Here is a 27,925-nt window from a genome sequence, read left to right as displayed (position 1 = left end):
AAGAATATCCATGATTACCTGAAAGGTTTAATAAAATACTTATCCGTTTTTTAACTACAAATCTGTCTCAGGCTGGATTTTCTTCAATCAAAATTATATATCACAAAATATTGAATGCAGAGGGAGATATGAAAATCTTCTGGCTTTCATTAAGCCAGATATTATAGAGATTTATAAAAATGTAAAATAATATCACTAAGTTCTTGCTAAATTCTTTTGTTTTGGATAATATAGTTGTTTTTATAGAAGTACATTACTTATGCAGGCTTTTTATTATTTTTAAATGAATTAATAAATACATATATTAAAATGAATCAGTTTTAATCTCTAATATAGTAAATATTGATGGAGATAATGCACATCAAAGTTTTTTGGGCCTTCAATAATTTTTATGAGTTTTACATAATACTGAGAGCATTTTTGCTGTATTAGTGGGCACACGGACTGGGAGTTTTGTATCTTATGCTAAGTCAATTCACACATTTAAAAGTCATGGCTGCTAATATAAATTTCACTGAGACTCAGTGTATTTTAATAAATTCAAGTTATTCACTAGGGATAGTTTCAGAGGCAGAATGGGAAGAATGAACATAAAGGGCTAGTCTCTGCTCAGTATTAGGGAAGACAGAATGAGAGAATGGGAGTTAATCACAGTGAAGGACCTTTAGACTGCAAGGGTAATTTCTGCATTGGAGTACCTTCCTGTGGAATCCCAGTAAAAACAAAAACAAAAACAAAACTGAAAAATGCCCCACCCTTGAAGTTAATTTCTCTTTATAATGTTTACAAAAATTTCAAATGTACAAAAATGCTGCAAGGCTTTTATAATGAACACCCCATATCCGTGTAGATTCTTCAGTTAACATTGTACTATATTTGCTTTTACCCTTATCTGTATAGATCAAATAAATCCATGGGGTTATAGGATTCCTGCTGTGATCTAACTGCATTTATCAGTCAACATGTTAGGAAAATTCTTTCCATGTCATGAATACAAGTCCTTAGCACCACATTCAAAGTGTGCAGCCTGTTCTTGTAAGGACATGCTGAGATCTATCTAACTTATCTCAGATTATTTAATATTTGGATTGGTTAAACTCTTTACTAATTTGAGAAATGCTGAGATGGACACATTTTTGCATTACAATGATCCTTTATTTCCCTAAGATAAAGTCTAAGAATTAGGATCCTTCAGTGAATGAACATACACTTTTCCAAGGTTTCTTGTGTGTATTGTAGTAAGTTTTGTCAACATGAATTTTCTGTGCAATATGAGTCCATATGTAGCAGTCAAAGAAAGTTTGAAGACAAGAGGAATAGAGGGGGCATTAGTAGCTCCTTTCACATCCTGCCTCATAGTGGGTCCTCAATAAGTATCAAAGGAATAAATAACTTAATGATGAAGCACAGTGCTAGGAGATTTATTTCTGGAATCTCTGACTGGAAGGTAAAAATCACAGAGTTGCTGGGAAGTCAGCTTTGTCTGTACATTGAGATCTCCTGCCTCCATCACATCCCCCATCAAATCCTCCCCACTCCCTAGATAGAAACTTTTTTATTCGAATTAATTGTCATGGAAATCAAGGGTAAGATATAATTTATTATATAACTATAAAATTCATTTTGGTAAATACACTTTATAAATCATCTATATTATTTTTTAATAGCAGCTTTATCTAGCTATAAATGACATACCATTAAGTTCACCCTTTAAAAGTGGACAATTCAGTTGTTTTTAGTATATTCACACATTGGTTACCAATCCATTAATTACCAATATCTGATTCCAGAACATGTCCTCACTCCAACAAGAAAGCCTAATCTATGCCTTTTAGCCCTTATTCCTTATTCTTCTCTAGCCCCAGTCCCTGGCATCCACTAATATAATTTTTGTCTTTATAAATTTGTCTATTCTAGATATTTTATATAAGTGGAATCCTACAAATATTGGTCCTTTTGTGTCTGCTTTTTTTTCATTTAAAAAGTGTTTTCAATGCTAATCCATATTGTAGCATACCTCAGGACTTCAAATTTCTTCTAATTGCTGAATAATATTCCATTGTGTGGATATATCACAACTTTTTTATCCATTCATCAGTTGGTGGACATTTGTATTTTTTCCACTTTTTGTTTATCATGGATAATGCTGCTATGAACATTCATGAGCAAGTTTTATATAAGTGTGAATGTATATTTTCATTTCTCTTGGCTATATACCTAGGAATGGAAATGATGAATCATATGGTAACTTTATGTTTAACTGTTTGAGGAATTGCCAAACTGTTTTCCAAAGCAAATGCATCATTTTACATTTCCACCAGCAATGAAGGGTTCTAATTTCTCCGTATCATCCCAAAGACTTAAAATGAAGCCTTTGTGTTAACAGCCATCTTAGTGGGTTGAGGTAGCACCTCGTTGTGGTTTTGATTTGCATTTCCTTCATGACTTGGGTTATTGAGCATCTTTTCATGAACTGATTGGCCATTTGTGTATCTTCTTTGGAGAAAAGCCTATTCAAATCCTCTCCCATCTTTAATTAGCCTATTTGTGTTTTTATTGTATTGTACAGGCGTACACTCTTAGTCTCTCTATTCTCATGGTCTGTTTGTTTACACCGAGGAGACAGACTCCCCACCAGGTTTAAGGCTGGAGACCACTAAGCAGCTCCCATCTGGTGGCAGATTTCGAGACATAGAGAGACTAGGAGACAAACATGTTATAGCTCATGATGGAAGCCAGCGGAGACAAAACTTTTCCTGCTGAAGTGAAACCCTGAACACCCTGAGCTTTTCTGGCACAGCACAGTTTGGTCCTGTTGCCATCCCAGAATTATTGACAGTGCTCTTTCCTTCTTAAAAGTGTTTTGATTGAGACAAGAATTCACATGACATACAAGTCCTGGGTATTAACACTACTGAACAGCAAAAGTCCATTCAAAAACTCATTAATGTGGGTTGTGCATCACCCAGGCTGTGTGCAAGACATGTGATGCTGAGTATAGCAGGTGTAGCCACCGACTTTGGGAGCATTTATCTAGTTAATGAGAGTCTTCCATAAAACTGTAGTAGAGATCAAGACTGTGGGAATTGAATCAAGCTTTAAACACATGTGAAACAGTCTCCCATGTAACAGAACTCTGAAGTGAAACCTAACAAATATTAAATTCTTACAGTAGCTTCTCTGGCTGGAGCATACTGCTACTGTAAGCCACAAAATATGAGAAAGCATATTAGCATTTCTTAAAGCCTCCCCTTGATGCTTCCCTGTGCAGCTAAGTGCTGTTGCCCTTCCTCAGGCCCCTGACAAGTGCTGAGTCTCCGAGGCTCCCATCCACACACAGGGAGCACCACCCATCCTTAGACAGCGCCTGCCGGGGCTGAGAGTTGTCATTGTGCTTCCGTCTTAAAGTGAGGTATGGCCGAAGACATATTCATGCATTATAGTCAAAATAACTGAAAAAGGATATACTTTTGTTAATTAGAAAAGATCTGAGGTTACGGTGATGATGGCACAGCACTGAATTCCATCTTGCTCTTCTGAGAAGGAGGTGGGCAGGGACTTGCTTTAATCTCATGGTGAATAAATGCACAAATGATAACTTGCACCTACTGTCAGTCTTCTTGTCACCAAGAGTGAGACTCACCATTCCAAAGGGTTATCTAACTTCATCCTCCTATTATTACCGTAATTTCTCAGACTATGAAACTAAGGCTTAGAAAGATACAGTAATTGCCCAAGGTCATCCAGTTTATTTGAAGTGCAAGCTTAGATTTGAACCAAAGTGATCTGACTTTGGAATTGGCCAGCTACCTCATCAACCCTTTCTTCCTCCCTTCTTTCAAAAGCACTGTGAGCCCTTACAGTGCCAGGCACTGCCCTCAGGGCCTAGAGGTGCCACAGAGAACAGAGACAACTGCTGTGCTCATGGTACTCACTGGGGTGGGAAAGGCAGTAAACACAGGAACAAGAACATGCATGATGTCTCAAAGAAAATAAAGCAGAACCCAAGGGTGGGGTGTGGTACTGTTATACACAGACAAATCTCAGAAGGCTTCTTGAATATGGTGAACTTTACACGAAGACCTGGAAAAAGGGCAAGAAAATTATGCATAGGTGTATGAGAAGAGGCTTCTGGTCTGAGAGAAAAGCTGATGCAGCATTTGCAGGCAGGCATACCTGGCAAATGCAGAACATAGGTGTCCCGTGTGGCTGAGCACCTGGAGGAGCAACAGTGTGTCTGTATGTGAGGTGAAGAAGCCTTGGGAACATGGTAAGGATTTGGTCTTTATTCTGAGTGAGGTAGAAAGCAATTGCAAGGATATATCTGACCAGTCTGGCTGCTCTAATGAGATGACGTATAAATGCCCTGGTGGTGGCAAGAGGCATCCACCAGCCTGCACATGGAGAAACTGCCACTGGGCCAGGAGGAAGCTACACAAACACTGAAAGTGGACATAGGCCCTCAGAGAATTCAGTGACTACATGTTAGGGAGAGAGGGATGTCCAGGACAACTCTAAAGTCTGCAAAGACGGTTTTCCTTTAATGAGCAGAGAAAAGAACAGAAAAGGACATGTTTGGGGTGGTTTGTAGGTGTTACACTTGAAATGCATGATGGGCACCCAACTACCAGAATACCCATCCCCTTTCAATGCTTCTTTGTCAACAATAGCAAAATTAAATAATACAGATAATACACATAAAATAAGGTATCAATTTTTTACCAAATGAGCACATGCTGGGTTCTATCTGGGGCATGTCACAGAGGTGGTTTCCTTTATTTTATCCCCCCAATCCTGTGAGTTAACTGTCACTATCCCCAGGCCCATTATCAGGCCCTATGACTTCCACCACATCACCCCCTGCTTCTGTGTCAAGTGTGGGCCATGGGGAAAGCAGTGAGAACATAGCTCAGCATTGACTCTCAAGCTCAACTATAGGGATTAAGGGCTGAGTCCGACCCTGACCCTAATGTGCGGCCTGTGGCCTCAAGCAAGTTGCTCCTACCATCTCCTTCCCCCTCAGCAGCATGGGGTGATGTGAGCACCTGGCTTACAGGCCAGTGAGGAATAACCTCTGACAGCCCCTGACCCAAAATGTGTTCACTATATCTCATTTTTTCATTCTTAGAATTCCATATTTCAATGTTTTTTATTCTTAATTTGAAGGCTATCAACTTGCTTGGTTCACCTTGGATTTTCATCTTGAGGGATTTCCTGAGTCATTTTTTCTAGTTTAGGAAAATGAAAAAGAGAAGCTGACAAATCTCCCCACACACCTCTTTGAAGTGTAGAGAGCTGAACGTGCTCTCCCTTGGTCCTCTTTCTCTCACTATCTGCCCTGAGTTATGAGGTGAAGAGTGACAGTGAGATGGAGATTAAATGGCTGAGCGAGGGGTTTGGCAGAGTCCCTATGTACCATGCAGTCTTAAAAGAATGTAAGAGGACAAAAAACAAAAACAACAACAACAACAACAAAAAACACTCACAAGAAAGAATACCTGGCCTATCTAGACCTATGTATTTTAGCTGCAAAGGAATGTCCAGTGGACCAACAGTCTCCTGTGGAAACCCTGTAACCTCCAAAAGCCATACAGCACACGTCTTCTGTCTCAGCACTCATGACAGGCTAACCCTGTTTGTCTGCCAAGTCTAGGGTGCCTTTCCTCTCCCACCAGGGCTTCCAGAGTCGGCCTTGTTGGGCTCTCCTCCCTCAGCAGGCCTGTCATCCCAGTTTGTCTCCCATTTCTGATCCAGCTCCATCCTGACTCTCCAAACATAAGGAGCAATGGGATTTCTACAATTCATTTGGCAAACGATTGGTAACCTCTCTTATCTGTGCAATCATCCCTTGTGTATCTTCATATTGATCTATATTCAATATTTCTATTTTTATGTATTGATAGCTTATCTATTTTTAAAAAAGACAGTTTAAGTTGTTGATTGATGTTGGATTTTTCCCCCTATAATTCCTCCAAAAATTGAGTAATAAAAAGATCACTGAACCGGAAATCAGGAGATGTTGTTTCCCATCATGGATCTATCAGGACAAGCTGTGTGCTGTGAGAAGCATAGGTAAGCTCTCTGGGCCCTGGCTCCTCATAAATGGAGTGAAAGTCTTGGATGAGATTATCTGTAAGACACTGTCAAGCTTGAAACTTTTAAATGTCTCTGATGTACATGGAGGGAAGTCCTGAAGTCTAAAAGGATGTTTGGGAAAGTGATTAGGAAGGAAGAAATGTATGACAAGTGTGGTAATTTCTCCAAATAAAGTTTATTGTGTATACACAGGGGAAAATCACAACCCAACACAATAACCTTTTGGCTATTGTTTAAGTTGCCAAAAATAAGTACTAGTAAGAAGTGTTTTTGTTATTGTCACTAAAGAAAAAAAATAGGGCAGTAAAGGATGCAGTCAAGTATGAGCAAAATAAAAAACATGGTCTGCAACTCAATGGGGAGCCCAAAAACATGCTTCTGGGAGAAAGATTGCAGTGCAACCATTCCTCTAAAATGCGTTTCCCCCAAAGCACAAGTTCTAAACATCCCTCCATTTTCTTTGGTAATAACCTCACAAACTATGAACTATGGAAAACTTTACACAAGGCTCAAGAAGCAGGCAAGGTTCTGTTATTCCAGCCAAACAATAAAGAAATTCCCTTAGCAGGGGCATTTGCAAGGACAGAAAGGTAGACCCCATGTCTGGTCAGCATGTTCCAAATGCTGGAAGATTGCAAAAAGGCATTTGATCTCAACAGTGTTGATGATGTTCTGGTGAGAGTGGAAGCTGAGGACACCACCCTTCACCATTTCTATTGTCCCCTATATTTGAGTTAAATAAACTCTCTTTAGATTTTAAACTTAAGTAGAAGTGTGTCTTTTCCGAAAAAAATGACACAATCTCTCTCTTGAGTAAGAGTCATGGCAGACATAATTTTTCTTTGGTCTCTGGGTCTTGAGAAGATCACCCTTCATTTTAGGTTCCAGCCCAACTAATTACAATGACCCAGAAAGCTAGAGGAGTATTTGAGTTCTCCCCTAAGGGCTCCAATTTCATTTTAAATGTTATTTTATGTATATTATTTGCTCTTTAGCAATCTATTTCATCATTCTCTAATCACAGAAACTTTAAACACTAGAGTCATTTTTTATTTCTTTTTCTCCCTTAACTGCACATCCTCAACTCACTAGTCTTTGTCCCCTCTGGCCCTTTCTCCCCCTTTCCACTCTCACTACACAACTGTCTAACAAGTATCTAACTGGTTTGTCTGTCTCTGTTCCTTATTTCTCCAGCTCTCCCTGTTACACATTGAACTTTTTCAAACATGCAAGTGATCTTGTCATTTCTTAATTCAAAAGCTCTTTCTTGTTGTTGTCAGGAAACATTTGAGATCTCCCAGGCTGACATTCTGTTCTAGGCTTCTCTCTCTCCCTCTCTCTTGCACTGCACACTGTTTATGAATCTCTGGGTCTGTCCACCATTTTCTTTCCTCTCAAAACTCCTGTCATCATAACTGTCTGTTAAATCCTAACTTTAATAACTGGAAATGCCAATTCTTCCCTGATTTCCCATTACAGGAGTAATTTCCTGCCTCCTAAAATGTCAGAAGAAATTTTACTTTCCTTATTACTATTTGCATTATTATGTGTTAGTATATTATCTACACATAATAGTTGGAGAGAGGTAAAGCACAGTGGTTAAGAGAATGAGATCTGCAGACTTGTTTTAGAATCTTGACTCTTGGGACTTGAGGAAGTTACTTGAGCACCTTGGGCCTCAGTGTCCTCATCCAAAAAGTGAAAACAACAATGGTATGTATCACACTGGGGCTTTTAAAGGGTTAAGTTAATTAATTAATTCATTATTACATAAATACAGCAGTCTAAACAGTATATGCTCAGTAAATTCTTACTGATGAAAGGAGTGTCTGACACTTATTTAACTCTGTAATCTTTTGTTTCCATTTTCAAGGACATCTTTCTTTGAAAATTCCTGATTCTTAACTATTAGGTGTAACTGAAATAGCATACGTAGACACTTCTGGACTCTGCTCTAGGCTGAAAAGAGCTTGCAAGTTGTCACAACTGGCCTTACAATGAGAAAAGCTTGGACTAACTGAAAGTCAATGACTTTTTTTAGACCCATCCAAGAACTGAGGTCACAAAGCAAATCATCACTCAGAAATATGGAGAGACATGTGAACATGGAGTCAAAGCAAAGGTCTATTTATCTGGAGAAACCACTGAAGCAATAAGCTGGCAGGAACACTCACATAATAATTCTGATAGTTGTTGGGGGCTCAGTGTGAACAAGAATGAAACCAAAAAACTTCTTGGGGCAACAACTTCAGGGGTCCCCCAACATTTTCATGGACTTAACCTCCAGGAACCCTATAAGGTTCTCAAAGTGAAGATCCAAGAAAGATCTCTTCTTTTCTCTGGGAAGAGAAGATTAATCATTATAAAATACATCTGGAGCCTTCACTATATAAAAGAGACCTACTGGAGGGGAAAAGTCTTTACCAGAAACTTATCTCAGATGGAGAAAGGCATTCCTGGCACTTCAGGCCCTCTGGCCTTCCTATCTCACCTAAGGTGGTGAGGCACAGTCAACAGGAACTAGGGCTTCAAGAATATCAGATAGGGATACTGTAGCCAGGGAGGTGAATAGGGGTAAGGAAGAAAACATCTTATACCACTGGAGAAACACTTGTGAAAGTCATAGCCAGAAACCCAGGCTTACTTAAAGGCTGAGATGCAATTATAAAATTAGAGCTCCCCCACCCCAATACCTCACTATAAACCAACAGGGCTCCAGTGTAAGAACAATGGATTCGAGATGAGAGAGTTTCAAGATGCAGACTCTCTATGAGGAGGTGCAACTGGCAAGCATAAATCACTCAATAAGGACACTGGAGGGATTTTTAGCCTTTGGCACTTACAGCTCCAGCAAATGTGACACACAGCCCAGCTCCTCACCAGATTAATGTAAATTCTCACATTAAAGGCCTATTTCCTGGTATTTAGTAATCAATACAACTTGCCTGGCTTTCAAAAAAAATTAGAAGGCAGGCCAAAAGGCAACAAAAACTCTGGAGAGACAAAGCCATCAATAGAACTATACTCACAGATGACACAGATGTTGGAATAATCAGATAAGAAATTTAAATTAACTAAGATTAATATGTTAAAGGTTCTAATAGAAAAAATGGAAAACCATTGAGTTATATAAGCAGAAAGCTGAAAACACTAAGAAAAATTAAAAGGAAATGTTATAGGGGTGCCTGGGTGCTCAGTTGAGTGTCTGACTCTTGGTTTCAGCTCAGGTCATGATTTCATGGGTTGTGGGATCAAGTCCCATGACCTCGGGCTCTGCACTCAGTGGGGAGTCTGTTTGAAGAGAGACACATGCTCTCTCTCTAAAATAAATAAATAAATCTTTAAAATCTTTTTTAAAAAAGGAAATATTTTAAGCCAAAGACACTATAACAGAAATGAAGACTATCTTCATGAGTTCATCAGTAGATTTGACACAATCAAGGAAATAATGAAGATAGGTCAATGGAAACTTCCACAACAAATGGAAAGTAAGGAGGAGAAAAAAGGGGACCATAACATCTAAGAACTGTAGGGCAATTACAAAAGGTTTAATATATACATAATTAATGGGGTGCCTGGGTGGCTCAGCTGGTCAAACATCTGACTCTTGATATCAGTTCAGGTCTGGATCTCAGAGTCATGAGTTAAAGCCCTGGGTTAGGCTCCACGCTGGGCATGGAGCCTACTTAAAAAAATAAATATATACATATACATTATTAAATATATATAATATATGTAAAATATATAGATATAATATATATAGTTATATAATGTACATATATTTTATTAAAATACTAAAAGAGGAAAGACACCAGGGTGGCTCAGTCAGTTGGTTAAGCATCTGCCTTCAGCTTGGGTCATAATTCCGGGATCCTGGGCTTGAGTCCTGCATCAGGCTCTTTGCTCAGCAGGGAGCTGCTTCTCCCTCTGCCTGCCGCTCCCCTGCTTGTGCTGTATCTCTCTCTGATGAATAAATAAATCAAATCTTTAAAAAAAGAGATTTAAAATACTAAAAGGAGAAAGAGAGGAGGAGAAGAAATGTACAAAGTAATACAATAAAGGCTAAGAATTTTCCAAGATTGACAGACACCAAACCACACATCCAGGAAGATCAGAGAACATGAAGCAATTTTTTAAAAATGTTACAACAACAACCAAAAACCCATCACCTAGACATATCATATTCAAACTGCAGAAAACCAAAGACAAACAGTAAATTTGGGGGAAAAAACATGAGAATGGTAGCAGGTGGTAAGAGGGCTAATAAATCCTAACATTAGAGAAACAAGGACAAAAACTCCAGTGCACATGTCAGAAACCATGCTGGTACAGACACTTTGGAAGACAGTTTGGCAGCTTCTTACAAAACTAAACATCCTCCAACCATACAATTCAGCAATCACACAGCTTGTTATTTATCCAAAGTAATTGAAAACTTATGTTCACACTAAAAGCTCCACAAGGATGTTTGGAACCAACCAAGATGTTCGGAACCAACCAAGATGTTCTTCAGTGGGTTAATGGATAAACAAACTATGGTACATCCAAACAATGAAATATTAATCAGCACTAAAAAGTAATGAGTTATCAAGCCATAAAAAGACATGGAAGAACATTATATGCACATTATTAAGTGAAAAAAGCCAATCTGAAAAGGCCATAACCTGTGATTTCAACTATATGACATTCTGGAGAAGGCAAAACTATGGAGACAGTAGAAAAACCAGTGGTTGCCATGGGATGGGTGCAGGGTGCATGGATAAACTGGCAGAGCACAGAGGAGTTTTAGGGCAGTGAAAGTACTCTTTGTGACACTATAATGTGAATATGTGATCATGAACTTTTCGAAACCCACAGAATGTACAACACAAAGAATGAACCCAAATGGAAACTATGGACTTTGGGTAATGACATGTCAATGTGGGCTCATAAATTATAATGAATGTACCACTCTGGTGGGGGACATTGATAATAAGGGAGGCTGTGTGTGTGTGGGTGGGGGGGGTGGGAGTATATGGAAAATCTCTAACTTCCTCTTAATTTTGCTGGAAACCTAATAATAAAGTCTTCCAAAAAACTGCAGGCAAGAGATTGGAGTGTAATATTTGTAATGTTGAAAGAAAGAATAAAACACTAACTTAGAATTTAATATCCAGATAAATTATCCTTCAAAAGTGAAGGAAAAAAACTTTCTCATACAAACACAAACTAAGAAAATTTGTCAACAACAGACTTGCCCTTCAAAAAATGTTAAAGTATGTTAATCAGACAGAAGAGAAATGATGTCAGAAATTCAGATCTACCTAAATAAAGGAGTATTAGGGAAAAAATAAAGAGAAAATAAAATCTTTTAGTAACTTTTAATTGATGTAAAATATAACTGTTTAAAATAGTAACTATGTGATTATAGCATATGGACAAGTGAAATAAAAAATAATGTCACAAGGGACAGAAAAAAAAAAAAGCAAATTCTCTAATCAGGAATCTGCACCACACGTGAAATAATATCCCATCATTTGAAATTAGAATTACAGTTGTTCAGAATGTAAATTGCAAACTTTAAGGAAACTATCATTTTTTAAAATAATATAATTTATATCCTAAAAATTAAATGGAATCACATAAAATCACATGAAATTCTCAATTAAAACCAAAAAAGTGAGAAAAAGGGAGAGGGGAATCAAAGAACAAAGGTAATGAAACAAAAACAATTATAAACATAGTAGGTATTAATCCAGTTATATTAATGATAATTTTAAATCAAAATGCTCTAAATACCTCAAGTAAAATAGATTGTCAGAGTGAAGTAAAAAAAGAGAGCCATATGTTGTCTATAGGAAACCCACTTTAAACAGAAAGACTCAGACAGGTTAATTTTAAAGGAATGGAGAAAGATTTACTAACATTAATCAGAAGAAAGAATAGTTATTTTAGTTTCAGACAAAGCTGACATCAGAATAAGAAAGTTAATAAGGGGTAAAAAGTTACATTATACAATGATAGAGGTGTTAATTCTACAGGAAGACAAAGCAATTCTAGAAATGTAGGTACCTAACAAGATAACATCAAATTACATGAGGTAAAATTGAAAGAACTGAAAAGAGAAGTATATAAATTTCTTGAGAGACTTCAACATCCCTATCTCAGCAAATATAGAAACTTACACAGCTATTAAATGGCAGAGAAGACTCAAATCTAAATCAAAAACACTGTTTTATCAATTGGCAATTTTCCAACTAGTTCATAAACTTATGATCAAAGAAAGCACCAATCTGTGGCTTAAAATGTCTTAAATGTTTTAAACAGTTTATAGGATTTGATATAATGATCAAAATAATTTCATCATAAAAATTACATTGCCTTTCAAAAGTTAAGAGGATTTAATTCAGCTAAATTAAGAGAATGTTTCCAATATTCATTTCTGTCCAATCTTAACTTTTCACTGTGGGACTCCTTTAATGAAAATTCTTTACAAAGACTAGTAATGGAATGAGCTCTGAAAGATACATATTAAATAGCAAAGCATATTTATATTGACATTCATAGTCTGCATCAGATCTATAATAAAACAAACAACAACAACAACAAAACATTCATCACTTCACATTGCTGAGGTATTAAGACTAATAAGGAAATTCCTCACCTAAAATAGAGTCTGACCCAATGTTTCTTTTATTCCAAGCATGCAAGCACGAGAATGTGTGTTATGTCAGAATAAGCTTAACAAGTTGGGAGGAAGATGGCAGCAGAGTAGGAGGACCCTAGGCTTACCTCATCCCATGAATACAACTAGATAACTATCAAGTCATCATAAATACCCCAGAAATCCACCTGAAGACTGAAAGAATAAACACAACTAAAAGGAGAGAAGAAGTCACATCAAAGAAGTTAGGAAGTGGGGAGATGTGGCTTCAGGGAGAAAAGGACTCCTGGCTGCTGTGGAGGGGAGGGAGCCATGGTTGCAGAGAAGGGCAAGAGAGAGAAGGGCACACAGAGGAACACACAAGGAGAATGTTTCTCCATAGCAATTGGCTTGGAAAATGAGAAAGACTGAATTTCCTCAGTTCTTGCAACCTTAAAGTCTGGAGTTTTAAAGGTCAGCAGGCTTGGCTGAGAGAGTCTGGAGGACACTGCACTGCTCTTGGAGAGAAACCAGGCAAACAATCCAGGGACATACAGTGTGGAAACACTGATCTCAAGAGCATCCAGGGTACACAGTGAGGAGATTATTTGCTCTTCTCAGGTGTCTCTGAAAGACAGTGTTCATGGAGACACCTCTCAGGAAACAAAGTAGCTGGCTGGTGCCATTTCCTTTCCTGCCCCTCAGATTAAACACAGAGCCACCTTCAGGAAACAGAACAGCCTGGACACTGGCCGACTAACTTGCTTATACTAAGTCCCACCCCTTTGTGCTCTGGTGGAACTGCCCTTCTCAGTCATGCTTGCCTCAGTCCCATTGTGGGGGCACTTTCCCCCAAAATACAAGCATAAACTTCTGCCCACACCATGTCTCCAGAGAGTTTTGCAGGGTTCAGTTCCAGTGAAGGTGGTGACAGGTCTCATTTCACAAGCAGACCAGAACACACCCAGTTAAAACTCACCACATTCAAGCCAGGGACCAAACACGGCCCACATCAGGCAAGAAGAACCTCTGTAGATGACTGGCCTGAAGGACAAAATAGCCAGGACACAACAGCAAAGTGCACAGAATACACACAGGAGGCACCCCCTGAAGTGCCAGGCCCTGGGCATTACAAAGACCTCTTCTTCATAAGGCCATTACTTTCAGGAGAAGGAGATAAAACTGGCTTTTCTGACACAGAGAAGAAGACAGAGACTTAGACAAAATGAGAATACAAAGGAATTTATCCCAAATGAAAGAACAAGGTAAGGTCACAGTCAGAGACCTAAGCCAAACAGATATAAATAACATGTCTGATAAAGAAGTTAAAGCAACAATCATAAGGAACACACTAGACTTGAGAAAAGAATGGAAGACGTCAGTGAGACCCTTGCTACAGAGATAAAAGAGTTAAAAAAGAATCAAAGATGAAAGAGTACAATAAAATTAGAAACATGCTTGATGCAATGACCAGCAGGCTAGAAGAAGCAGAGGAATGAATTAATGACCTAGAAGACAAAATAATGGAAAGCAATGAAGCTGAACAAAAGATAGAAATAAGAATTATGCAAAATGGAATAAACTTAGGATACTCAGTGACCATCAAACGTAATAACATTAGTATTAGAGGTGTCTCAGAAGAAGAAGAGAGAGGGAAAAAAAGTGGGCACAAAATTTATTTGAAGAAATAATTTGAAAATGTCACTAATCTGGGGAAGGTAACAGACATCCAGATCCAGGAGACACAGAAAACTCCCATCAAAATCAGCAAAAACAAGCAACACCAAAACATATTGTAATTAAATTTGCAAAATATAGTGATAAAGAAAAAATCTTAAAAACAGCAAGAAAAAAGAAGTCCTTAACTTACAAGGGAAAACACATAAGGCTAGCTGGACATTTCTCAACAGAAACATAGCAATCCAGAAGGTAGTGTCCTGACATACTCAAAGTGCTGAATAGGGAAAATCTGCACCCAAGAATACTTGATCCAGCAAGGCTATTGTTCAGAATAGGAGAGATAAAGAGTTTCCCAGACAAAAATAAATAAATAAATAAAGGAGTTTGTGACCACTAAATCAACCCTGCAAGAAATATTACACGGGACTTTGGGTGGAAAGGAAAGATCAAAAGTGACAGTATAAAGGCAGGAAACACAAAAGCAGTAAAAATGAATATTTCTGTAAAAAATCACTCAAGGAACTCATAAAAAGGATATAAGATATAATAACATATACCTAAAACATTAGAAGAAGAGGAGAAAAGAATAGGTTCAAACCTAAAAGACCGTCAACTTATATAGACTGCTATTTGCAGAAGAGGTTATATACAAACCTAATAGTAACCATATATCAAAAACCATTAATAAACATGCAAAGAAAAAAGAGAAAGAAATCCAAATATATCACTAAAGAAAATCAACAAAATATGAAAGAAAGATAAGGAAGGATCAGAGAAAATCTACAGAAACAACCACAAAACAGGTTATAAAATGGTAATAAATACATATCTAATAATAATTACTGTGAATGTAAATGGGCTAAACTCTCCAATCAAAAGACATAGGGTGTCAGAATGGACGAAAAAAAGACCCATCTATATGCTGCCTACAAGAGACTCATTTTAGACCTAAATACACCTGCAGATTGAAAGTGATGAAATGAAAAAATATTTATCATGCAGATGGATGACAAAAGAAAGTTGGAGTAGAAAAACATATCAGACAAACTAGACTTTAAAACAAAGACTATAACAATAGAAAAAGAGAGCACTATATAATAATAAATGGGACAATCCAATAAGAAGATGTAACAGTTGTAAATATTTATGCACTCAATGTGGGACAACCCAAATGTATAAAACAATTAATGACAAACACAAAGAAACTAATTAATAATAATATGATAATAGTCGGGGACTTTAACATCCCACTTACATCAATGGACAAATCATCTAAACAGAAAATCAACAAGGACATAATGGCTTTGAATGACACACTGGGTCCAGATGGACTTAATAGATATATTCAGAACATTCCATCCTAAAATAGCAGAATATACATTCTTTTCGAGCACACATGGGACATTCTTCAGAATAGATCATATATTAGGCCACAAAACAGGCCTTAACAAATACAAGAAGATTGAAGTTATACCATCCATACATCTTTTTTTACTACAACGCTGTGAAACACGAAGTCAACCACAAGAAAAAAATCTGGAGAGACCACAAATACAGGGAGGTTAAATAGCATGCTATCAAACAATGAATAGGTCAACCAGGAAAACAAATAACAAATTTTAAAAATACATGTAAACAATGAAAATGAAAACAATCCAAAACCTTTAGGATGCAGAAAAAGTTGTCCTAAGAGGGAAGTATATAGCAATACAGGTCTACCTCAAGAAGCAAGAAAAACTTCAAATTAACAACATAACTTACACCTAATGGAGCAAGAGAAAGAACAGCAAATGAAGCCTAAACCCACCAGAAGGAAGGAAATCATAAAGAGTAAAGTAGAAATAAATCACATAGAAACAAAAAAAAAGCAAAACAATGAAATGAAATCAGGAGTAGTGTTTTTTTTTAAATAATAACATCTATAAACCTCTAGCCAGACTTACCAAAAAGAAAAGAGAAAGGACCCAAATAAATAAAATTAAAAATGAGGGAGGAGAAATAATAAACACCACAGAAATACAGTCATAAAAGAATATCATGAAAAACTATATGTCAACACATTGGGCAACCTGGAAGAAATGGAAAATTCCTAGAAACATATAAATTACCAAAACTAAAACAGGAAGAAATAGAAAAGTTGAGCAGACTGATAACCAGAAAAGAAATAGAATCAGTAATAAAAAAAACTCCCAACAAACAAAAGTCCAGGATCAGATGCCTTCTAGGTGAATTCTACCAAACATTTAAAGAAGAGTTAATACCTATTCTTCTCAAACTATCCCAAGTAATAAAAAGGGAAGGAAAACCTAAATTCATTCTATGAGGTCAGAATTACCCTGATACCGAAACCAGAAAATAAGGGAACCACTGGCCAATATCTCTGATGAACACAGATGCAAAAATCGTCAACAAAATACTAGCAAACCAAATCCAAAAATACGTTAAAAAAATCATTCACCATGATCAAGTGCGATTTATCCCTGGGTTGCCAGCATGGTTCAATATTCACAAACTAATCAATGTGATGTGTTACATTAATAAAAGTAAGGATAAGCACCATATGATCATTTCAACAGATGCAGAGAAAGCATTTGACAAAGTACAGCATCCATTCATGATCAAAACCCTCAACAAAGTAGGAAAGTAGGTTTAGAGGGAACATACGTCAACATAATAAAGACCATATATGAAAAACCCGCAGCTAATATCACCCTTAATAGGGAAAAACTGAGAATTTTTCCCCTAAGGTCAGGAACAAGACAGGGATATCTCCTTTCACCAATTTTATTCAAAATAGTAGTGTAAGCCACAGCAATCAGACAACAAAAAGAAAGAAAAGGCATCCAAATCAGCAAGGCAGAAGCAAAATTTTCACTATTCGCAGATGACATGATACTATATATAGAAAACCCGACAGACTCCACCAAAAAACTGGTAGAACTGATACACGAATTCAGTTAAGTTGCAGGATAAAAAATGTATGGAAATCTGTAGAATTTTTATACACCAATAATGAAGCAGCAGAAAGAGAAATTAAGGAATCAGTCCCATTTACAATTGCACCAAAAACAATAACATACCTAGGAATAAACCTAATCAAAGAGGTTAAAACTCTGAAAACTATAAACACTGTGAAGGAAACTGAAGATGACCTAAAGAAATAGAAAGACATTCCATGTTCATGCATTGAAAGAACAGATATTAATGTCTATACTATCCGAAGCAATCTATGGATTTAATGCAATCCCTACATACCAACAGCATTTTTCACATATTTCACTTAGCATTATACTCTAGCTCCATCCATGCCATTGGAAATAGCAAATTTTATATACTACCCAAAGCAATCTACAATGAAATCCCTATCAAAATCCCAACAGCATTTTTCACAGAACTGGAACAAACAATCCTAAAATTTGCATGGAATCACAAAAGACCTTGAATAGTCAAAACAATCTTGAAAAAGCAAAGCAAAAGGCATCACAATTCTCGACTTCAAGTTATATTACAAAGCTGTAGTAATCAAAACAGCATAGTACTGGCACAAAAATAGACATAGATGAATAGAACAGAGTAGAAAACACAGAAACTGGGGTCCTGGGTGGCTCAGTGGGTTAAGCGTGTGACTTCAACTCAGGTCATGATCTTGGGGTCCTGTGATCAAGCCCCATGTCAGGCTCCCAATTCAACGGAGGGTGTGCTTGTCCCTCTCCCTCTGTCCCTTCTCCCACTCATTCTCCCTTTCTTTCTTTCTCTCTCTCTCCCTCAAATAAATAAAAAAAAATCTTAAAGAAAAACAGGAAAACCCAGAAATGAACCCATAATTATATGGTCAATTAATTTTTAACAATACAGGAAAGAATATCCAAAGGGAAAAAGACTGTCTCCAACAGCTACATTTAAAAGAATGAAACTGGACCACTTTCTTACACCATACACACAAATAAATTCAAAATGGATTAAAGACCTGAATGCGAGACCTAAAACCATAAAAATCTTAGAGGAGAACACTGGCAGTAACCTATTTGACATTGGCCATAGCAACTTCTTTCTAGATGTGTGTCCTGAGGCAAGGGAAACAAAAGCAAAAATAAACTATTGGGACTGCATCAAAATAAAAGGCTTCTGCACAGCAAAGGAAACAACCAACAAAACTAAAAGGCAACCTATGGAATGGGAGAAGATATTTGCAAATGACATATCCAATAACTAGCATCCAAAATATATAAAGAACTTCGAAAACTCAACACCCAAAAAACAAGTAATCAAATTTAAAAATGGACAGAAGACATGAATAGACATTTTTCCAAAGAAAAGACAGAGATTTCCAATGGACACATGAAAGATGTTCAACATCACTCATCATCAGGGAAATGTAAATCAAAAGTACAATGAGATGTCACCTTACAGGAATCAGAATGGCTAAAATCAACAAGAAAGAAAACAACAGGTGTTTGGGAGGATGTGGAGAAAGGGGAACTCTCTTGCACTGTTGTTGGGAATGAGAATTGGTGCAGCCACTGTGGAAAGAAGTATAGAGGTTCCTCAAAGAGTTAAAAATAGAACTACCCTATGATCCAGCAATTGCACTACTAGGTATTTACTCAAATACTACTAAAATACCGATTCAAAGGAATACATGCACCTCGATATTTATAACAGCATTATTTACAATAGCCAAATTATGGAAACAGTCTAAGTGTCCATTGACTGATGAATGGATAAAGAAAAGTATATATATATATATAATGGAATATTACTCAGCCATAAAACAGAATCAAATTTTGCTATTTGCAATGATATGGATGGAGCTAGAGAGTATTATGGTAACTGAAATAAGTCAGTCAGAGAAAGACGAATACCATATGATCTCACTCATATATGGAATTTAAGAAACAAATGGATAAAGATGTGGTATATATATACAATGGAATATTATTCAGCCATCAGAAAGGATGAATACTCACCATTTCCATCGACATGGATGGAACTGGAGGGGATTATACTAAGTGAAGTAAATCAAGCAGAGAAAGACAATTATCATATGGTTTCACTTATATGTGGAACATAAGTAATAGCATGGAGGACCATAGGGGAAGGGAGGGAAATCTGAAGGGGGAGAAATCAGAGAGGGAGACAAACCATGAGAGACTATGGACCCCGGGAAACAAACTGAGGGTTTCAGAGGGGAGGGGAGAGGGGGTAACAGGGTGATGGGTATTAAGGAGGGCACTAGTTGTGATGAGCACTGGGTGTTATACACAACTATTGAGTCATTGAACACTACATCAAAAACGAATGATGTACTATACAGTGGCTAACTGAACATAATAAAAAAAAGAAACAAAGAAACAAGCAAAGGGGTTAAAAAGTAAGAGAGAGGCAAACCAAGAAACAGACTCTCAGCTGTAGAGGGACGGTAGGTGAGGGATGGGTTAAATTAGTGATGGGGATTAAGGAATGCACTTGTGATGAGCACTGGGTGCTGTATGGAAGTGTTGAATCACTATATTGTAAGTCTGAAAGTAATATTACACTGTATGTTAACTTACAGGAATTTAAATAAAAGCTTAAAAAAAGAATAAGCCTAACAAGTTGAGAACAGACATGATGTTCCTCCCTCCTGGTCCTCTCAGTACAGATCACATACTTCATAAGATGATGACCTGAGATCCCAGAACACTCTAAGTTCTCAGGAAATACACCACTCAATATAAGCTATGTGTCAAACATATTTATAGAACCCTGAAACAAAGTACTCCCTTTCACCATAACTATTTTCCTTTTTATTCAAGCTCAAAGATGTGCATCGTCTTAAATTCTACAACCTCTGCCTGGCTGCAATAAAACATGAAAATGTATAGAGTTATCTGATTTTCTCCACTTCTTGGTCATCCAAAGGAAGGAAATGTGTCTAAAGGTATAGAATGTAGTTCACCTGGTACTTTACCCAAGTCCTCTGTTCATGCTCACATAAAGAATAATGGATTGTTTTGGCTCTATTCCCAAATAATGAAAATTGATGACGAGTGCTTTTTGACTGTCAGCTCTCTCTCTCCCTCTCTGTCTCTCTCTCCTTTTTTCCCTTCCTTCCTTCCTTCCTTCTTTCTTTCTTTCTTTTTCTTTCTTCCTTCCTTCCTTCCTTCCTTCCTTCCTTCCTTCCTTCCTTCCTTCTTTCTTTCCTTCCTTCCTTCCTTCTTTCTCTTTCTTCCTTCTTTCTTTCTTTTTCTTTTTCTTTCTTTCTTTCTTTTCTTTCTTTCTTTTTGTCTTTCTTTTCTTTCTTTCTTCTTTCTTTCTTTCTTTCTTTCTTTCTTTCTTTCTTTCTTTCTTTGTTTCTTTCTTTCTTCTTTCTTTCTTGATAAATAATTTTGAAGTTTACTTATGAATGAGTAATTTTTGAAAATTTTTAAAGAAGAAGAATGGTTCAGATTTCCTGTTTTGGTAGGTCATTTAGTTGAATCAGTAGAGAACAGATTTTAAATCTGAGTATTAGTGAAAGTTAAAGAATCACAATATAGAGGAAAGGAAATTAATACACAAATTCAAGATATATTTAAAATAATATGTATTTGATAGCTATTTGCAGTTATAAATGTATTACTTTTCAGCTGTAAACTCACCCTTTACTACCTGCTCTGTGATGACAGACATGGACTCCTGTCAACAATTCTCCTTTACAGCTGGTACAGTGTTAAGTGTTGTAAATAGAAGGCATAGGAAAGAAACTGAAAAAAGGATGGGACTGCATAATATTCCATTGTATATATATACCACATCTTCTTTATCCATTCATCTGTCAATGGACATCTTGGCTCTTTCCACTGGGTGATAAACATTGGGGAGGGTATGTGCTATGATGAGTGCTGTATTGTGAATTGTGTAAGACTGTTGAATCACAGACCCGTACCTCTGAAACAAATAATACATTATATGTTTAAAAAAAAAGAAGATAGCAGGAGGGGAAGAATGGGGGGAGGAATCAGGGTGGAGGAGACGAACCATGAGAGACTATGGACTCTGAAAAACAAACTGAGGGTTCTAGAGGGGAGGGGGGTGAGGGGATGGGTTGGCCTGGTGATGGGTATTAAGGAGGGCACGTTCTGCATGGAGCACTGGGTGTTATATGCAAACAATGAATCATGGAACACTATATCAAAAACTAATGATGTAATGTATGGTAATTAACATAACATAATAATAATAAATAAAAAGGGTGGGACTTCTTTTCCTAGTTTGGGTGTGCTTCTCGGCTTTTTCTTCCTTCTGCTATACAGTGCATGCAGTCCCTTTGTGAATTTGCAGCCCCAGTTCTGGCCTGCTTACCACCCCAATGCAGTCCTCTCAGTAGAGACACCGTACAACCCAGCTTTTGTGCTAACCATTCAGTGACCAGTTCCTGATGCCTTGTCCTCCTCCATGAATCCATCCATGTGCCTGGGTCTACCTGCACCCCATCAGTGTGTCAAGAAACATCTGACAGACACCACATACCTCAGGCCTCACATCACATAGCCATTTAGCAGGTTCTGAAGCCTTGACTTCCTCTCTGGGCCTTTCAATCAGGCTTGGTCACCTATACCCACAGGATTGTTTCCTGGTTGCAAATACCAGCCAAGTTTTTTACCCATTTGGACTCTGACCAGGTGCTTCCTACTTGCATGCCAACGATAAACCAGCTCTGGCCCAGGTCAGCCCAGAGAATTTTCCACCATCTGGTGAGCTGCCACTACACCTGCTCCAACCAGGTCCCGGTGTAAATCCTTGGAAGAGGATCTTCTTCCAGTTTGTTTCTACTTTGGATTCTCTCCCTCAGCCTTAGGTTTTTGTCCATTTGTTTTAATAGATTTTATTTTTTGGAACAGTTTTAGCTTCACAGCAAAACTGAGTCAAAATTACAGAGATTTCCCATGTCCTCTTGTTTGAGATGAGATTTTAGAATTTGTTGATGGACAATGTTCTTTAATAAGAGCAACATATGTTCTCATTAATGAGCTCACCACCTACTTAGACCAATGGTATTCCCCAAAATGAGGCATTACATGGGCTGCATCACCTTAAGTTGCTAATATAAATAGTTGACCTTAGCCAGCTACCTACACGGAATAAATATCTATTAAGCACCTACTGTGAACAGGTATTTAGTAGCTCACAGAAAATATGATCCCTAACCTCCAAAACTCAACAGGGTCAAGTTTTTTTTTTTTTTTTAAATAATGACTAAATGTACAGAAAGAGCAGTTTATAACCAACATGCACTGATAGTCTTTCTTCCCAATTACATTCTGGCTTCATTGGTCCAGCAGGGAAAGTTACTTGGTTTACAGATTTCCTATTTTCATCTTTTCATGTTGTTAAGGTGACAACAAAACACTTTTCCCAGACATTCTTTCAGTTCATAACTGAAGACCACAGGGTCTTCTGCACTCCATGATCTTCTTAGTATATTGGGGTGCCTGGGTGGCTCAGTCGTTAAGCATCTACCTTCGGCTCAGGTCATGATCCCAGGGTCCTGTGATCAGGCCCTGTGTCAGGCTCCCTGCTCAGCAGGAAGCCTGCTTCTCCCTCTCCCACTCCCACTGCTTGTGTTCCCTCTCTCACTGTGTCTCTGTCAAATAAATAAGTAAATAAAATCTTTAAACAGGTATATCAGTGGACAAGTGAAATGAAGCACAGCAGCTTTTCCAAAATAATGGAAAAGCCAAACTCTTAGTCCACATTTCTCTTTCCTTTTTCATATTTATCTATGAAGATCAGATAAGTTAGTGGCACCATGCAAACTATCATTGGACATTTGAAAGGGCAGGAGAATTTAAAGGAGAAAAAGACAAGTTTTATAGTAGACAGGCAGGGAATTCAAAATATTTTTTGTAGTAGTTCTGTGGTCACAGTTTACCATGTTTTTCTGTTGCTCTCTAAGTGCACCCACCTTGGCATGGCTCAAATAATCCTGGAACTGTCCACACACCCTTGCTGAGATGCGCTTTAACCCCTAAGCAGAGTAGAAAACAGTGTGAAGCTTCCTAAGAGCCCAGCCACAGGGAAAAAGCAGGTGAGTGAAGAGTGCTGCTTTCTGTCTATGGCTCACCTGATTCAGGCAGAACCCTCTGAATCAGGATCTAGAGGCAGGCTCCCCACCGTGGTTCACTCAGTGGAACAAGGCAAAGCAGAGGGGGGAGAAGCTCCAAGAATTCCTAGTATCTATCATTTAACAAGCTTTTACAAATGACATCAACAATACTTTGATGAAGAATATGCCAGATTCTCCTTTGAAAAATGCATCCTTTCCCTAGGAATCCCCTGAGATTTACATTTCCAAGTTCTTTTTCTGTCTGGAATGTTTGGGGAAATGGAAGCAGTAGTTGTGTCATGTCCTGCATGCAGGTTCATGCCTTTCAATCATCCACTGAGGAGGCAGTGTTCAGAGTATGGATGGAAGAGATAGAGAATACATTTCTAGAATGCCCTACAAGGGGTCATTTGCCTTGACATTGGTTCTATTTAACTAATAACTGCCCAGGTAAAGGCTGGTCTGGTAGAGAAAAGCCTGGATTTGGGGAAGCAAGAGTTGATTTTATCTACCATGCACAAGCTGTATGACCTTGAATCTGAATTTTTACTATTTATGTAAGACTCCGTTTTCTCATCTGTAAAAGGGGATTGGCAGGTGAGAATGGGGTTCAAAATGTGTTTCCCTGCACACTGACAGGAAACACATGCACAAAAGAGGATCTGTCACTGCTCTCTGGCCACTGCTTGGTGCTGGGTGTGGCATCAGCCCAGAGGGAGAACTGGATTCACCCTTTGCTCTAACTCAGCAGTGGCAGGACCCAGACACATTGACACTGAGATTTACTAACTGGCATTTACTCCTCTTCCAAATTAATTACCTTGGGAGAATGGAGCATTGCCTCTTAAAACCCTGAAAATCAGCCAACATTCTCAGACATTTCATACATCACTGTAGCAGCAGTGACATTTCCCTAATAATTTTTCTAGCTCCAATGTGGTTACAAGTTGACATAAGTGTCAAAGATAGAAAGTACTCGTGTGTGTGTGTGTGTGTGTGTGTGTGTGTTTACTTTTGCCTTAAATGGTTTACTGGGATAAAGCCACACTGCAGCAAAATACCTCTCATATCTTATGACATGGGTATCTGTTTTTGCTCCACCTGTCCTCTACCAATAACAATAAAAATAATAGTGATAATCAAGACCACAGACTCAATAGCCATTGGACTTGATTCAAACCTCTGGTGATGTAGTAGATGACTTCATTGCTCTTGCTGGATTTCCACAGCTGTGAAAGTCATTGGGAAACACAGGGCCTCCAGGGTCACTGTAAGGATCAAATGGGGTGATGATCATAAGTGCTCAGAACAGTGTCTGGCACATACTAAGTGCACCTACATAAGTGTTAGGGGTAAACTGAGGATTCCCATGTTCCAGCACGGAGGTCCGTGCTTAATATTAAGCCACAACCCCTCTACCCCAGCCTGTGTGTAGGTCTGAGCAGGGAAGAGGCCAGGGCTTCCCTGATACTCAGCATGGCTCATACTTTATTTTTAAAGTTCAAAAAAGTTTTTTAAACTTTATTTTAGAGAATACATGCATTATATAAAACAACAAAAACATACAAAGAGAATAGAGATTTCACCATTTCTATTCCTTCACATAATGCTTACTACCAAGACTTTGTTAGGGGAAAATTTTTAAAGGCAAATTAATGATGTATTGTGTGGTGACTAACATAACAATAAAATTAAATTAAATTTTAAAAAAATGAAAACAACTACTAAATGTCTCTCCTGCCCCCACCACACTGATTAAATTTCTTCTGGAAAGCCAAATATAAAAATAAAATAAAACAAAAATCCTGAACTGGAGGGTAAATACTCAAGTGGATTGTTGACATAGGTAACTGTTCATTAGTTTAAGGCATTCATTTCGCCATTACAGTGTTTCAGCTGTCCTGCCCTGTTTTCCCTCTAAAATACATCCCAGAGCAGAAGTGCTTGTATCTTTGGGTATCTGTTCCTAAGAATTCATTTAAAAAAAGAAAATACTGTACAAAAATTTGTAACAGAACTATAAAAAATGTAGGAAAGCAGTCCTTTCTTCATAGCCAAGCAGTCTCTGCTTTGCCTGGTTTCTTTTGTGTACTCTTCAGGGTTTGTTTGTCTGCCCCAAGAGTAAGACAATGCTTGTGGGATAATGTTAGATGAAAGGTAAAAAATATCTGTCTACAATAAACAAAGGAAGTAATGATGTTGTGATTAGATTCCCAGTTGTTGCTGCTGAAGTTTTGGTTCCATCTTTGCTGACTTCAAGTTTTGCTTTTTGCAAGATGTAAGAAACATGAAGGTTTTCTGATCTTGTTATTTTTGCAGAATTTACTTTGATGGATCAAGCACCTTGGCAACACCAACAACTTTCAGTGGCTCCTTCAAATCAGTTTGTGCTATGGCTGGGCACTTGGGCAGGATAGCTGCATGTTCTTGACGCCATGGTGTTCACATCAGCTGTCTATGGTATTGGTACTGATGTGGAGGTAATAGCCAAGGATGGGGGTGGAGGTCTTGGTTGGCAGAATGGTCAGCTTGCTGATGCTTTCCCCATGATATGGTAGTTCAATGAAGTTGTACCATAAATCACTGGGGGTGCTTTTGACCCCCACCAGAACACAGAGAGCTGGACTAGTACTGACACTGATAAGACTTCCCATCAGCTGCCAAAAATGTACTTTCTTTGTATTCTCAGATTGAAACCTTGATTTTCTTAAACCTTAAATTACACCTCACTGACAAGACCCAGTCCAGTGAGCATGCCATTGATATGGTCTAGGGAAAGGGGACTGGCTATCATATTGCTGGCTTCATTTTTAACACAGTCACAGAGCTTGGTGTCTTCAGACAATCCTATACAGAAATGTGTGCATTGTTGGGCAGATTCTTTTGACTAGGAGAAATCAAGCCCAGTAGGAAATGCTAATAACTACTGAGGGTTTGGCTTTTTTCTTTTCCCTAGAAAGCCTTTCCTGTGCAGAGTGTGTCTACTATAGTTGTGCATCATTGGGAAATCCAACAGAAAGAGGGAAAATGTGCAAACATCTCTCACACTTGTTCCTGCCATCCTAATCCCATTGATGTTGACATCCTTGACTAAACCAACTAGAAATCTCTAAACAGAGTGCCTCTAGTCCCTTTCCATCATTTAGTAACTTGCTGCTATTCTCACCTTACAGATGGGAGGAGGGAGGTTTAAAGAGATTTAGAGAAATGTTACTACTGCTAATCAGAGAAATTATTGATTGTGTTCTCGTCTAGGAATTTTATGGTTTCAGGTCTCACACTTAGGTCTTTAATCCATTTTGAATTTATTTTTGTGTATGGTGTAAGAAAGTTGTCCCATTTCATTCTTTTGTATTGTAGCTGACCAGTTTTCCCAACACCATTAATTGGAGGTACTGTCTTTTTCCCATTGCATATTCTTTCCTCCTCTGTTGAAGATTAATTGACCATAAAATTATGGGTTTCTTTCTGGGTTTTCTATTCTGATCTATTGATCTATTTGTGCCATTACCATACTGTTTTGATTACCACCACTTTGTAGTATATCTTGATATCTGGGATTGTGTTGTCTCCAGTTCTATTTTTCTTTTTCAAGATTGCTTTGGCTAGTTGAAAATAGAGCTACCATACGATCCAGCAATTGCACTCTTGGGTATTTACCCCAAAGATAGAAAAGTAGGGACCCGAAAGGGTATGTGCACCCCGATGTTTATAGCAGCAATGTCCACAATAGCCAAACTGTGGAAAGAGCCAAGATGTCCATCAACAGATGAATGGATAAAGAAGATGTGGTATATATATACAATGGAATATTATGCAGCCATCAAAAGGAATGAGATCTTGCCATTTGCAACGACGTGGATGGAACTGGAGGGTATTATGCTGAGCGAAATAAGTCAAACAGAGAAAGACATGTATCATATGACCTCACTGATATGAGGAATTCTTAATCTCAGGAAACAAACTGAGGGTTGCTGGAGTGGGGGGTGGGGTGGGAGGGATGGGGTGACTGGGTGATGGACACTGGGGAGGGTATGGGCTCTGGTAAGTGCTGTGAATTGTGCAAGACTGTTTAATCTCAGATCTGTACCTCTGAAACAAATAATGCAATATATGTTAAGAAAGAAAAAAAGAAGAAGAAGAATGTAGCAGGAGGGGAAGAATGAAGGGGGGGAAATCGGAGGGGGAGAAGAACCATGAGAGATGATGGACTCTGAAAAACAAACTGAGGGTTCTAGAGGGGAGGGGGGTGGGAGGATGGGTTAGCCTGGTGATGGGTATTGAGGAGGGCACGTTCTGCATGGAGCACTGGGTGTTATGCACAAACAATGAATCATGGAACACTATATCTAAAACTAATGATGTAATATATGGGGATTAACATAACAATAAAAAAATTAAAAAAAAAAAAGATTGCTTTGGCTATTCAGGGTCTTTTGTGGTTCCACACAAATTTTAAG

General features: G+C 38.0%; 1 protein-coding gene and 1 pseudogene across 5 annotated transcripts in view; both read right to left on the bottom strand.

The window, feature by feature from the left end:
• Positions 1 to 27,925, bottom strand: part of GABRG3 (gamma-aminobutyric acid type A receptor subunit gamma3) — a 746,198-nt gene that overhangs the window by 278,161 nt on the left and 440,112 nt on the right. The window lies entirely within an intron of this gene.
• Positions 22,972 to 26,775, bottom strand: LOC116626209 (annotated as a pseudogene).

The sequence above is a fragment of the Phoca vitulina genome, unplaced genomic scaffold (assembly GCF_004348235.1).
Source record: "Phoca vitulina isolate PV1807 unplaced genomic scaffold, GSC_HSeal_1.0 scaffold84, whole genome shotgun sequence".
Classification (NCBI taxonomy): domain Eukaryota; kingdom Metazoa; phylum Chordata; class Mammalia; order Carnivora; family Phocidae; genus Phoca; species Phoca vitulina.
This window is presented reverse-complemented; position numbering and strand designations above follow the sequence as displayed.